Consider the following 13,201-nt stretch of genomic DNA (forward strand, 5'->3'; position numbering starts at 1 on the left):
CACCAGATGAATCCACTGCTTATCTGGGTCCAGGCCCAAGTCACAGGGGCAACTCCCGCCCAATCCACAATGCACCCAAGTCCTATGTCACCTCCTTGGCTGGTGAGCCCATGGGAGGTGGTGCCGCCCAGAGTGGGGCTCAAACCCACAACCCCGAGAGATTAAGTCTCATGCTCTACCAACTGAGCTAACCGGGCGGCACACCAGATGAATGTGATTTGATTTCATGGTTCTGCAGATCTCAAGGTTATTGACACAGTGTGTGTGTGTGTGTGTGTGCCTCTCTTACTGTGTCTAAGTATTTCTGAGTGCTGTCTCTGCTGTGACAGATTTTGCTTAGTGTTGATGCAAAGTTGACAAAAATATGCTGTGGTGAGAAATTCAGTGATTTCAGCAGCTGAATACTGAGCTCAGAGACTCACAGTGAAAATGTCATTTTTAGGTGAGTAACGGTCGTGAGTCATGGTACTGATGGATTCTTCAGAGCTGTAAGGATGAAGGACTTGATGAGTGTTTGTCTGCTCGCTGCTGATAGAAATGATTGTTCCCCTCAGTCCACAATGAGACATTTCCCTCACTAAAACCTCCAAATACAAGTTCTTCAAGAACAGATATTAATGTGGAACTTCACAGAATAATGACACTGTTACTGAAAATTCAGAAATGTTGGGAACTGCATTTCAAGACAGGTGGTGTGAGTGTGTTGTTGCAGCCTTAAAGTTGGGAAACACAAATATCCTCTTTGTCAAGCATTCGTTAGTGATGTCACAGCAGCTGCTTCACCTGTGACAGGTAAAACACCTGACACTGTGCTGTTTGAAAGTTTCAACACAGGGTGTCAGTCCTCTGTGATTCTGTGACTCTGTGTTGGTTTTTATTTGAACAGTCTGGTCACTAAGTCAGCGTAAGACCAGTTTCACTGAACCAAAGTCCACCATCAGAGCCTCTGTACTGGGTTTAACTGAGGAAACCAAATCCCTCAGAGAAAACCTTATGAGATGTTATTTCCACTGTGTTCTGTGCACATATGTATGTTCTTCTGAGAAAATACCAGTAACTGAAAATAATGATGAAATAATGTTGGAGGGAAAAAAATGCTTCCTCCTTCCATCCAGCCTGGTTATTTTACAGCTTCTACTCCCAGAACATGATGATATAGTGTCAGCTTTAACTTTCACCATCAGCTTCCTACTTGATTCAGGTGACAGGTGTAACTGTTATCTCAGTGTGATGCAGAGAAGAGACCAACATACAGCAGGACTCTGTGGATTTAAGGTCTAACTGTCTCTGTAACTGATCAGTAAACAGTGACATAAGGCTGATATCCCAAAGTACAAACAAGAGCACAGGAGTGAGACTAAAGTCCAAACTGTAGAGACTGAGGTAGAAGCTGCAAAAGTCCTGAGAGCTGAAAACAAAGAGACGTTTTAGAACAGAGCTTTCTCTCTAATCTTCAGCATAGATACACAAGTTTAGCTACTGAAGACACAGCTAAGGAGAGGAGGATGTTAAGAGTTGGCAATGGCCGGCTGTGTTACCAAGCCGGGTCACAGCAGCAGTGCAGCCATCCCCTACTACCCTGGAACATTGTGTTCCCAGAATGCAGGTTTACTTGTGGTTCCTAAAGTCTCCAATAGAGAGAATGGGAGGCAGAGCCCTCAGATATCAGGCTCCTCTACTGTGGAACCATCTACTAGTTTGGGTCTTGGAGGCAGACGCCCTCTCCATGTTTAAGAGGAGGCTTCAAACTTTCCCTTTTGATGAACCTTATAGTCAGAGCTGAGTAAGGCTTTCCTGAATGAGCCACTAGTTATGCTGCTATAGGTCTACACTGCTGGAAGACTTCACATGATGCACTGATTTCCTCTCTCCTCCTCTCCCTCTCCATCTGTACACATTCATTCACATTCAGTCAGACTGCTGAAGCCTCATGTTTGCTTCTTTTGAACTTTGGACGTCCCTTTTACACAGGACATGGACTGTGGATTTTATGCTCCATCATTTAGGAGGATCCAAAGCAACAACCACAAATGATTTCAATTTACATAAAAACCTGTGAATGTTTTTGAACAATTTAAGTTTAAAAGATAAACTTGAAAAAATAGGCACCTTTCCTTTAACATGAACCACAATGCTTTGAACCAAAAATGGAAACCTAAGTTGACAATAGGAAAATCTCACAGATACAATCAGCATAAATAAACTGAACATGTACTGAAACCTTTGGGCTGAAGTTCTTGTGTGATTAGACATCATGTTAATTTAACAAACATCCCACTGAACTGAAATACTGACATCAACTAAAAAAGACTTTGACTTACTGAAAACCTTGGAGGTGATCTGGACTTTCCTGTAGTTTCCTCTTGTCCTTGTAACAGCAGTAGCTCCTCCCTTCCTTGTCAATAATTGTGCAGAAATATCTGAGTGCTTCTTTCTTCCTAAATCATGAGCAAGTCCTGTCCAGTCCAACTGTTTCTGCTCCTGTTTGACATCTGAACTTGTCTCTGGCTGTGTGTCCACTTACTGCAGCCTGTGACATCAGACTGTAGAATGTTGATCAAAGGCATCAAAGGACAAATACACACACACACACACACACACACACACATTCTTGTCTTAATATAGTTATGAGGACACATCATAACTGAAAGCCTAACATTAACCAAAACATAACCCATACTAATGATATTCAATCTTCTCAAAAATACCAAATGAATTACAACAATAAGCACTCAGGACCATTCAGCTGGGTTGGTGAATTCAGCACCAAGGACAGCAGCAGCTGAACTGTACACAACTACATGTACTAACACACAGCAAATTCACAAAGTACTAAAATCTGGAGTCAGGCAAAAAAGTGTGAAAGAGTTACATTTCTGGAGTTTATTTTATAACTCTGACTACAGTTTGTGTTAAGGTGTACACCCAGGCCGAGTTGAATTTTGGACTTTATTCCCTGGTGTTTTATCACGGCATGAGCAGCACAAGGGACGTCGTCACAAGGCTGGTAAGAGCATGATTTTTATCAAAAAGTGCTTTAAATGTGTGATATTTTGTCATTGTTCTCACTTTATCTACTTACATAGTACCGCTAATGACTGCGAACTTGATGTTGAACGTAACCCCATTGCTTTTACTCCATTATTTAGAGCAAGTAGCTCCCGCAGCATTAGTTAGCTAACTGTCCTTAGCTGCCATTGTGGAGCTGTTAGCTTTCACTCAAACGTTAATGTCGGCCATACTGTCTGTGGCGTGTGATGTGTCTGTATGACGGTAATGACAAACTGTTTGATAAGCTTCACAAATTAATGACGTCGCTCATCTTGAAGGTAATTAATACAGTTTTGGAAATAACCATCCAACAATGCAACCGCATGTCGGTGTTTTAAGAGTATAATTTCCGGCTCAACGGCGCAGACGCAGCTGAAAAGTGAGTTTTGGCTAGCATGCTAACAGTTGAGCTTATAAACTGTAGCCTTGCTGTTTTGAACAGCGGTGAGAAACATGTATTTTAACAGTGTGTAGTTGGGATAAACTTTAACTTGAACATGTTATTCTCAGACATATGACATTTTCTTCCTTTATGTCAAACCAACATGTTGATCAAAGTACAACATGGAGGGAAGAAGAAGTACATTAAACTGGAAGAGGCTTGGTTCTCAGATTTTCTCAGTGCAGGTCAGTCAGATGTTTAGTATTAAATGAATAAAGATGTAAACATGTTGTAATGTGGAGTTGTTATGGTATAGTCCAGCAGAAGTTTCTTATCCCAGAGACTACAACACTGAAAGTCACAGATCAACAGGGAGCAGAGGTGGATGAGGATGTTTCAAAGATCTGTGTTTTTTCATCTACAGTGATGATGGTAGGACATTTAAACATTCATATTTTGCTGCACTTATATTTTGAGAGATTTGTATCTTGACACAGACAAAAATATGTGATTGTGAGAAGTGGATGATAAGAATTCCAAAGTACAGTATTTAACCCTGTGAGACCTGAACTATGAAAGAATGGTCAGAAAATTCTAATTTTTCAAATATGAACTCTTTATTTGTCCCTTTGACAAAATGTAAAAAAAAAATAATTAAAAAAATAAATTCTAATTATATTTTTTGTTTGTATCACACATGTCAAAACATTTGGAAAAGTGAGGGGGGTCCACCAGGAGTCAGTATACGAGCATAAGAGTTCATCTAAAAGGGTTAAATGCAAAGTTTATGCTTGATGGTGATGCAATGAGTCCCAGAAATGTGGGTATCATATATGATACGTACGGGCTCACAGGGTTAATCAGTTCATATTAAGCTGTATGTGTTGTCTGCATTTCAGACCTCCCATCTACTGAAGCATCTATGAACCTGGCTGATCGTTCAGACCTGACAGAATATGTGACCCTCACTACTTGTGGTAAGCAGAGTTATAGGTAATGGTAATGTTTTGTCTTGAGACAGGTAATATCCAGCCAGGTCTGTGATATAGTTTTAATGTGCTGGACTTTAGATTTTATTTGCCTTATACTTGTGTGTGTGTGATCTTCAGATCTAAGTGTCCTGCAGCAAGGGTGTGAAGGCTCCTCCTCTCAAGCACTTTAAGCAGAGACACAAGTGATTCTGGATGCCAGCCTTTGATGGACAGTGTCCTTGCAAAAATTTTAATGGTTTTCCAACTTGTATACAACTAGATTTTCATTATTTATTAGACACAATTCCTAAAAAATGCAAGTAATATGTACAGGTATGAGATGAATGTATTTGCTTACAACATAGATCTAAGTGTAGTTGTAAATATGTTTCTAATGTTTTCTTTTTTAGAATGTGGAGCAAATTCAAAACCAGCAGAGATGACTGTGATTAAAGAGTATGAAGAGACTGGAAGTTTGAAATATTCCACCACACGGTTACTGGTTAATATTATTGTCGCTCACATGCATGGAAAAGAAGAGTAAGAGGCTTCAACTTAATCCTGTATCCTTTTATAAAAAAATACGTATTAAAAAAAATATTTTAAAAAAATGGTAAGAGACTTTTTTTCTGCTTGCAGGAGAGCTGTTAGCTGTTGTTTGCATATAAGCAACATACAGTATCTGTTCTTGAGACAGCTTTTTTTCTTTCAGGAACACTTCTATGATATTCAAGGAACAAAGGCCCTAACCCTTTCTTGAGTGGTGCATGAAGTCTGTGCAAAGGAAATCCAAAAGCACCTCTTCATCCCAGAGTAGAGTGAAGCTAAAAGGTCCCACATCATCCAGAACATATGATGATCAACCAATCAGAGATGAATGAATGGAAGCCATATCTCTCCTTCACCACACAGCTGATCCTGACTTAGTGTTCCAGAGGATGAGAGAAACCTTCTACTACCGTCAGCAGATTACGTTGTGTTTTGTGTCGTACAAAGTTGTGCTGCAATGTTTGTATGTAATATGTGATTGTGCCTTCCATGTATTATGAACCAGTGTTTGACACTGCACCGATTTCCTGATATAAACATCAGGAAACGGTGGAAACATGGAGTCAGGTCTTGTGCAATGTGTTAATCTATCTATGCCTCACTCATCCTCACCCATCTATGCTTCACCCATCTGTGTAAATCCTCAAGGAGGGTGATTCCATTAGTATTTACATATCCAGCACCTGTTGCTGTCTTGTGTGCCACTCTGTCTGTAACTGCTGTATTATAAAGATGTTCACATCCATGTGTTTGTCTGAGTATACAACCTTAGAAAAGGGATTAGTGTGGAAATTGTGGTACATGTGAGACAAGAAGAGACTCCATTAGAGATCAGGCCTGAACAATACCAGGAAAAAAAAATCTGACGTAGAATTTAAAACAAGTAAAAACACACCAACCAAACAAAGGCAAATAGAAAGGGACATGCCCAGTTACACCCAGACCTGTCCCAGAACCTGGTCAACAGTCTGCCACTGGTCATGTGTAAAGGCCACGTGATTTTTCATACATGATGGGAAGGGCTAAATTTTAGATACAAGTAGAATCATCCCAAAAATAACTAATGACATTAAAGCTCTACTGAAGGAGAAGAAGAGAGCCTTCAGGTCAGGGGACAAGGAGGAGCTCAAGGCTGCACAGAAAGAGCTGAGAAGGAAGATCAGGGAGGGCAAGGCCAGGTACAAGAGGAAGATGGAGGAGCAGCTGAAGCAGCAAAATATCAGTGGGGTGTGGAGGAGCCTAAAGGCCATCTCAGGCTTCAAAACACCCCACTCCCAGGCTGAGGGGGGCCTGCAGTGGGTGAACGACTTGAACCAACACTTCAATCGGTTTGACCAGCCACCCACTACTCCCCCCACACAGCTGCCCCACACCTTGTCAATTGGACAGTGCCCCACACCCGCAGCCCTTCACACCTCCAGCTCAACTGAACAATGCCCCACTCCTACAGCCCCCCACACCTCTTGCTCACACCTCACTATTTCCCCACCACCCCATGGACTCAGTAACCCCCCCAGCCCACCCCTGTCCTTCACACCTGCCCAGGTGAGGAGAGAGCTGAGGAGGATCAAGGCACGGAAGGCAGCTGGACCAGACGGCATCAGCTCCAGGCTCCTGAAATCCTGTGCAGAGGAACTGTGTGGGATCATGCGGCGAGTCTTCAACCTGAGCCTGAAGCTGAGGATGGTACCACAGCTATGGAAGACCTCCTGTGTGGTACCAGTACCCAAAACACCACATGCTAGGGATCCTAGCAGCTTCAGGCCGGTGGCTCTCACATCACATCTGATGAAGACACTGGAGAGACTGGTCCTGGGCCACCTCCGGGCTGAGGTGAGCTCAGCGATGGATCCACTGCAGTTCGCCTACCGACCCGGGATCGGAGCGGAGGACGCTGTGATCTTCCTGCTGCACCGTGCTCTGACTCATCTGGAGAAGCCTGGCAGCGCTGTGAGGATTCTATTCTTTGATTTCTCCAGCGCATTCAACACCATTCAGCCTGTGCTTCTGAGGGACAAGCTGGTGCGGTCTGGAGTGGACTCACAGCTGGCAGAGTGGGTCCTGGACTACCTCACAAACAGGCCCCAGTTTGTGAGAGCTCGGGACTGTGTGTCTGACCCCCTGACCTGCAGTGTGGGTGTTCCCCAGGGCACGGTGCTTGCGCCCTTCCTCTTCACCCTCTACACTGCAGACTTCAGACACAACACAGACGGCTGTGTCCTGCTCAAGTTCTCTGACGACTCTGCTATCGTCGGCCTGATCAGCGACGACGATGATGCAGAGTACAGAGGAGTGACGCAGGACTTTGTGGACTGGTGTCGGCCAAACCACCTCCTCATCAACGCAGGGAAGACCAAGGAGATGGTGGTGGATTTCCGCAGACACCGGTCTGCCCCCTCACCGGTGAACATCCAGGGAATGGACATTGTGAGAGTGGACTCTTACAAGTACCTGGGTGTTCACCTAAACCACAAACTGGACTGGACTAACAACACAGATGCACTGTACAGGAAGGGGCAGAGCAGGCTCTACCTCCTGAGGAGACTGCGGTCTTTTGGTGTGCAGGGGACACTCCTAAAGACCTTCTACGACTCTGTGGTGGCTTCAGCCATCCTGTACGGTGTAGTCTGCTGGAGCAGCAGCATAACCGAGAAGGAGAGGAAGAAGCTGGACAAAGTCATCAGGAGGTCCAGCTCTGTCTCCTGGGCTGTCCTCTGGACTCAGTGCGAGAGGTAGGAGACAGAAGGGTCCTAGCAAAACTGTCATCTATGCTGGACCATGAGTCCCACCCCCTGCAGGACGTCCTGTCAGCTCTGCAGAGCAGCTTCAGTGACAGACTGCTCCACCCTCGGTGTGCGAAGGAGAGATTTAGAAGATCTTTCCTTCCTGCTGCTGTCAGACTCTATAATGACCATTGTTAACACACATACTGATTCCAACTCCATGCAACTCTAAGTGCAATACCTATGTGCAATAACTCAATTATTAGTGTGCAATATTATTGCGTATGGAAGTCACTCAACAACCTCCAGCCCATATTTATTTTACTTATTTATCTATGTATGTATATTTACTTTTTACAGCAGCTGTTCTCTTAGTTTAGTATCTTGTTTTGGCCATATTGGTCTTACTTATATTTTCTCTTAGTTCTCTTAGTTTAGTATCTTGTTTTGGCCATATTGGTCTTACTTATATTTTACTTTCACTTACTGGACTGTAATCTTGCTGTTGCTAAATGCAATTTCCCCACTGAGGGACTAATAAAGGATTTCTTATTCTTATTCTTATTAGAAAGGGAAAAAGGGGCAAGGTCAGCCATGCCCCTTAGTGTGAAACACACCTACAATTTACAATATACTAAGTGTTGCACAGATGATAAACATCATTTTTTTTCTGCAGAAGAAACTCACGCTTTTGAATTCTGTTTTTGAGGAATAAAGCTTTCTGGATTCAAGTTCTCTGATCTCCTGTATTTGATTGACTTTGCGATTTTTTTCTCAGCAGAAGACTTGAATACTTAGAAGTTTTTGGAAGAAAAAGACTTGGTAGGGTCCACAGCCTGGCCAGAAAAATCTGCATCAATCCCCTTCTTCAGGTCAGCTCTAGTGGCGCTGTATCATGCCCTATCACCTGACCTGAAGGCGGAGTCAGGGACTCTGAGGAATGACCGGATGTGGCTGTTCATCCAGGCTTTCTGATTGGAGAAGTCCTGGATGAGTCTTTTTGTTGTCACATGTTCCACAGAGAACCTGATGTAGTTCAGTACAGCTTCTGTGTGTTCAGCCAGGTCCTCGTGTTTGAGGAGCTCCCACTCTGTCTGTGAGAAGCAGTGTTGGAGCTGAGCGAGTTCATCCTCAGGCCAGCTCCAACACTGCTTCTCACAGACAGCGTGGGAGCTGCATGAACTCATCTTCAGGGGATTCCTCACCTGTTCAAGACACCAAAGAAGAAAATGGGACCTTTCTGTACCTGGAAATGAAAACAAATACCTGAAGGTAACTTAACCTTCCTCTCACCTTCTTTAAAGACTGAGAGACAAGAGAGAATTAAACAGCTTCACTGGATCTTTCCTCTGAGTGTGTGATAGATAATCTGACTGACCGTCTACGAGGTTCAGATGCTCAGAATAGTTGAGTCTCCCTGTTTAGGTGAAGATAAGACTCCAACGAGCTGAACAGGTTCAACTGTCTGTGGAAACTTCAGAGAGAAAGTGAGCACAGTGATGGATGAAAAAACAGAACTGCTGCTAAAGCTGCTGAAATACTGAAATATCACTACAGTCATTAGACCAACTGTTACCACTTACAGTTACCACTTGCATTGTTTATTCATCTGACAGCTAAATGAATGTGTGTTCCACTGGTTTCAGGCTCCAGAGCTCAGGAGATGTGAAAGTTTGGGTTGTAAATCACTCACATTAATTCAGACTGTGAGACTCAGAAACTGACATAATCAGAGCACTTTAAATCTGTGCACTCCTGACCTCTAGTGGCTGGAGTCAGTGTGACATGCTCTCACATAACACACCTAATACACGTTTGGATTTATTCATCAGTTAATAAATGTACATTAGAATTTTAAACATTCATTTAAAGGAAAATGGGAAATTTATCAAACAAAAAAATTCTTTAGATAAACTAAAAATTAGGTCAGAAAAGAATAAAAAATCATCCCAAAAAAAAAGCATTGTATTTTTGATTAGTATTTTCTGTTGTGTATGTTCTGTCATTATACTGACATATGAACTGCCTTTTACCTCTGTCATGGAAGTCAATTTGGTCTCAATCGACAGAATTATTACATTTAGAAATGTTTTCAATGGTTGAAATACTTTTCTAAATACTTTGGGACTTATACAGGTTTTGTGCATCTTAGTACATAAGTCCCAAAGTATTTAGCAAAGTATTTCAACCAGCTAAATGCTAATTCATTTTTCCTTTTTTTTTTTTTTGACTTTAGAAGAAAATCAAAGTTTGAAGGAAGGACTTGGAAAAAGAGTCAGGGTAAATACTTACCATGACTTTTTTTATTAAGCGTTATTAAATACAATTAAGAGTTAAAATGTATCTTACACACTAAACAGACTAGAAACTTATCTAAACAGTAAAAAGAGTAAAAAGTCATAACTTACTACTACATCTATGTACTAACATGCAATAAACATATATTCAGCATCATCCGGGCAGCGCATGAAGACCTGCACGAGGACAAACAATCAGTGGGACAGCTGTCTGCAGGACAACCAGAGAAACTGACAGGTGTTTCTGCTGCTCCCAGCAGAGGGACAGAGACCCACATCAGGACTTTACAGGCAAAACCACATCTCAGCAACTTGGGGATATGATGTGACTGGCAGCCATGGCAACACTGGACAGGACCAAGTTAAACTGACAGGATGTCAATCCTGGAGGTGGGAGGCATCGCCAGTCTGTAACGTTTTACTATCTAATATCTCCACTGACTCCCTTCAAACTAAATGCAAATAAACTCTTTCATGTATAGTAATAAAGGAAAAATCACATTTTTTCCATGAATCCCTCACAGTTCACCTTCAGTAGTGACCATTTGTTCAGAATTCAAATCAAACTAGAAACAAATTTAAAATCAAAAGGAAAATAATGTACACCAGCAAAACAAGTCCATTGTCTACACAACGTCTTTGTCTTTTCTTGAGGGTCATAACTGTGTGATTGTATTAGTGTAGAACTTGATGGGTTGATGATTAATAATTATTTTGTATTTTTCAACTAATCATAAAACTATTTACAGTTTTATGCCACATGTGCTCGTGAGTGTTGGTTTCCCTTCAATCTTACATGAACATTTTATAATATGTAACCAGTGGAATCACTGAGGTTAATGACAATTACACTCATTTAAAAACATTAGGTATTAAAGCACTAAATCAAACTAAAGATAATCTTCAAAATCTGATTATTTCAAATCAGCACAAGCTCATAACAAATCTAACAGGATCCACATTTTTGCCCAGACAGTAAAAGAAAGGAGTCTCACCCTGTTGGTGCCGGTGCTCATCTGGCTCCTGGTGGACTCTCTCCTCCAGTAGCTGTGGTCACAGAGGTGAGAAGGCAGATCACACATCTGGAAGCATTAACACAGAGTTTAGGATGGGGCTCTGCTTAACTCATATTTTTGACTCAACACTCAACACTAAATGTGTTATTCCCTTCAACCTGCTGAGCTCACTGATGTTTCCCTTCATTAGAAAAACATTTTTCTACTCTGTGTGGAAATGTCCCTTTTTTTTCTCTTTCCTTTCCTAATTTATCTGCTTATTTCTTTATTCATTGCTGTAATGTCACATTAAAACTTGACAGTACAGAAACAACAACAACATAACAAGTCATCACTTATACACTGGCCAATAAAATAATGAATGTAGGTTCATCTACAGAAAAATGTCCGGCTCAAAGTGGAAACTACTGTATCTTTAAAAGCAGCAATTTACTGAAGGTGGAGGATGAATGCAAACCTGTGCAATATGCAAGATTTGATTTTTCCCTAAGACACTGAATGTGTTTGCTTTAAAAGCAGGTTGACAGCTGGGCAGGGTTACTTCTGTCTGAAGGTTACATTTAATTCAATAAAAGAAATGAATATTAAATGATGCTGAGCTTCTGTAACACAACAGATTGTGGAGGATACTTTTGTTCCATTACTCTGTGTGAATTTACAGCAACCATAGCAGCTCATGCAGAGGCACATTAAAGGCTTTACCATGCACAGTGACTGTAACCCTGACTAAAAAACTAAATACCTGAGGCTGTGATGTTCCTGGTAACTTTATCCTGCAAAGAAGATCAAGGGAGATCATGGCTGGATAAAGTCACTCTGGGCAGTGGGGACAAAAATGATGTGTGGCCCCACCTGAGTCCTCTTTACCTCACTCTATATGTCCTACACCAACTAGTGATCTTATGATGGAAAACTACAAAGCCCCAGGTTTGATGTGTGTTAGTTTAAGATCATTACAAAAAAGAGAGAGATGATAGAGAGGCTCTCTCTCATCATTTCATTTGATATTTATAAAACTGAGACACACATTTCAAAACAAGGGGGTTTCAGGGTCTGAGGACCTATAGGGCAGCCTGCTTGGCCTGGTTGGCAGTTCAGCCTTGAACTTCCAGTTTGTCTCTTTTTCTTGTACTATATGGACACAAGGCTCATTTTTTAACACAGCATAGTCCCAATTTTTTATTTGTCACCTTTCTGTTCAGGGCTAGTTCAGGTTTCCCTCCTCCTTCCTTTTGTATCCTGTATGTCCCCTGCCTTGTGTGTATTGTTTGTCCTCGTTTGTCTGTTTGGTCGGTGGTGTGTGTGTGTGTGTGTGTGTGTGTGTCTCTCTCGCCAGGATTGAGCGTGGGGACGTCACGTTCTCAACCAGTAATTGACACAGCTGTTCTGAGTCCATCATCAGCCTTCTATCTTCCACTCATGATTTAAGCTGGCTCCTCAGTCCTGTCGTCGCCAGTTCGTCTGACCACGTCTGCGGTAGACACGTTGGCTCTGAAACACTTACTAAGTTACTTACCTGTGTTTTGGATTCCCGTCGTAATTCTTGTACTCATTTTGTCCTCCCTCTGTTCCTGTAGGATCACCTGTCCATTCTCCACTGCCAGGATAATCATTCCCGGACACCTGCTCCCCCCGCTCCATTAACCATTCCACCCATTACCTTCTACCTGCAACGGACTTTGCCTTGCCTCAGCCGAGAGCAGCCTCACTTCCCCACCACGCCATTTTCTCAATAACAGTGAACTCTGCACTTCATTGTCTCAGAGTCCTGCATTTGGGTCCTTCCTGGTTCACACGGTTGCTTCCCACTTCGCCACAACACTTTCATCCCATTAAATGTGAATGAGTAGCATCATTTTTGAAGCTGTTGCACAGGTGTCTACCTGTATGTGTATTTTTCCTGTTGTTGCTGTCTCTCATTTGACTTGTTTACTAATAGTTTATACAATAGTTTGATCAAGTGTAGTCAACATTTCACTTTTTTATTTTTTTACACAAGCTGATCTCCTAAATCTATTCAATATCCCATATATACATTGTATGTTTATTTTTGTTATGAACAACCAGTCCATCTGTAACTTCCTGTATTGTTCACTTTATTGCTCTGCTTGCTAAAAAATAAAAGAAGGGATTTTAAATCTCAGTGGGTTTAAATGATTGAAAATAGTTCTATTAGTTTCAGAGACTTGCAGTTAATACCCACTCTGTTTTC

The 13,201-nt window shown here is 42.0% G+C and overlaps 1 protein-coding gene and 1 non-coding gene across 2 annotated transcripts in view; both read right to left on the bottom strand.

Annotated features, from left to right (window-relative positions):
• Positions 1-13,201, bottom strand: part of LOC121190893 (NACHT, LRR and PYD domains-containing protein 14-like) — a 202,175-nt gene that overhangs the window by 171,419 nt on the left and 17,555 nt on the right. The window lies entirely within an intron of this gene.
• On the bottom strand, positions 125-197 carry trnal-uaa. The gene has a single exon. It is a non-coding gene; the product is annotated as a tRNA-Leu (tRNA).

Source organism: Toxotes jaculatrix, chromosome 12 (genome assembly GCF_017976425.1).
Source record: "Toxotes jaculatrix isolate fToxJac2 chromosome 12, fToxJac2.pri, whole genome shotgun sequence".
Taxonomy (NCBI): Eukaryota; Metazoa; Chordata; class Actinopteri; family Toxotidae; genus Toxotes; species Toxotes jaculatrix.